The sequence below is a fragment of the Xylocopa sonorina genome, unplaced genomic scaffold (genome assembly GCF_050948175.1).
Source record: "Xylocopa sonorina isolate GNS202 unplaced genomic scaffold, iyXylSono1_principal scaffold0049, whole genome shotgun sequence".
In the NCBI taxonomy this organism is placed as follows: domain Eukaryota; kingdom Metazoa; phylum Arthropoda; class Insecta; order Hymenoptera; family Apidae; genus Xylocopa; species Xylocopa sonorina.
The window spans coordinates 471,233-473,785 of NW_027490120.1; positions in this window are offsets into that span (position 1 = coordinate 471,233).

Sequence of the window (2,553 nt, forward strand, 5' to 3'; positions counted from 1 at the left end):
GTCTATGTTTCATGATAAGATATAATATTCATTGCGAAGCGTCACTTATACCTCGCTTTCACATCAAATGAATGTATATGCGACACTTCCTTGCTAGGAAATGCGTTTCCTGATGTTTACGTACCGAAGCATTAGAGTTCTAATGCTTCTTAAAACATGATATCGCACCTCATTTCTATGTTTCAGGATTAGATATAATATTCATTACGAAGTGTTATGTATACCTCGTCAACACTTCAAAAGAATGTAAATGGCACACTTCCATGCCAGGAAATAGTGTCTGCAGATGTCTACGTATCGTAGCATTAGAGTTCTGATGCTTCTTTAAACGTGATATCGCATCTCATTTCTATGTATCATGATAAGGTATAATATTCATTGCGAAGTGTAATGAATACCTCGTCTACACTTCAACAGAATGAAAATGCCACACTTCCTCGCTATGAAATAGCGTTTCCACGTGTCTAGGGATCGAAACAATAGAGTTCTAATGCTTCTTGTAACGCGATATCGCATCTCATTAATATGTTTCATGGTAACATATGACATTCATTGCAAAGTGTTATGTATACCTCGACTACTCTTCAAAAGAATGTAAATACCAAACCGTTTTTCTAGGAAATAGCGTTCCCAGTTGCCTACGCATCGAAGCAATCGAGTTCTAATGCTTCTTAAAACGCGATATCGCATTTCATTTTAATGTTTCATGATATGATGTAATATTCATTGCGAATTGTTATGCATACCTCATCTACACTTCAATAGAATGTAAATGTCACATGTCCTTTCTAGGAAATAGCGTTTCCAGATGTCTACGTATCGAAGCACTGTAGTTCTAATGCGTCTTAAAACGCGATATCTTATCGCACTTGTATGTTTCATGTTGAGATATAATGTTCATCGCGAAGCGTTATGTATGCTTCGTCTACACTTCAAATGAATGTAAATGTCACACGTCCTTGCTAGGAAATAGCGTTTCCAGATGTCTACGTATCGAAGCAATAGAGTTCTAATGCATCTTAATACGCGATATCGCATCTCATTTCAATGTTTCATGATATGATATAATATTCATTGCGAAGTGATATGTATAACTCATGTACTATTCAAAAGAATATAAATGCAACACTTCCTTGCTAGGAAATAGTATTTCCAGATGCCTTCGTATCGAAGCAATAGTGTTTCAATGCATCTTGAAACGCGGTATTGCAACTCATTCCTATGCTTCATGATAAGATATAATAGTCATCGCGATGTGTTGTGCATACCTCATCAACACTTCAAAAGAATGTTAATGCCACACTTCCTTGCTAGGAAATAGTGTTTCCAGATGTCTAGGTATAGAAGCAATTGAGTTCTAATGCTTCATAAAACGCGATATAGCAACTCATTTCTATGTTTTATTATCAGATGTAATACTCATTGTGCAGTGCTATGTATACTTCGTATTCACTTCAAAAGAATGTAAATGCGGCACTTTCTTGCTAGAAAGTAGCGTTTGCAGATGTCAACATATCGATAAAATAGAGTTCTAGTGCTTCTCAAAACGCGATATCGCATCACATATCTATGTTTCATGATAAGATATAATATTAATTGCGAAGTGTCATGTACACCTCGCATACACTTCAAATCATTGTAAATGCGACACTTCCTTGCTAGGAAGTAGCGTTTGCAGATGTCTACGTGTCGATGCAATAGAGTTCTCATCCTCCTTAAATCGCGATATCGCATCTCATTTCTATGTTTCATGACAAGAAATAATATTCATTGAGGAGGGTTATGTATATCTAGTCTACACTTAAAAGGAATGTAAACGCGACACTTCCTTGCTAGGTAATACCTTTTACAGATGTCTACGTATCGAAGCATTAGAGATCTAATGCTTCTTAAAACGAGACATCGCATCCCATTTCTATGTTTCATGATGAGATATAATATTCATTGCGAAGTGTCATGCATACCTCGTATTCACCTCAAAAGAATCTAAATGCGACACTTCCTTGCTAGGAAATAGCGTTGGCAGATGTCTACGTATCGAAACAATGGAGTTCTAATGCTTCTTAAGACGCGATATCGCTTCCCATTACTATGTTTCATGATAAGATATAATACACATTGCGCAGTGTTATGTATCCCTCGTATTCACATCAAATGTAGGTAAATGCGACACTTCCTTGTTAGGAAATAGCGTTTACAGATGTCTACGTATCGAAGCAATAGAGTTCTAATGCTTCTTAAATCGTCATATCGCATCTCATTTCTATGTTTCATAATAAGATATAATATTCATTGTGCAGTGTTATGTATACCCCGTATTCACTTCAAAAGAATTTAATACGACACTTCCTTGCAAGGAAATAGCGTTTGCAGATGTCTACGTATCGTAGCAATAGAGTTCTAATGCTTCTCGAAACGCGATATCGCAACCCAATTCTATTAATCATGATAAGACGTAATATTCATTGCGAAGTGTCTAGTATACCTCGCATACACTTCAAATGAATGTAAATGCGACACTTCCTTGCTAGGAAATAGCGTTTGCAGATGTCT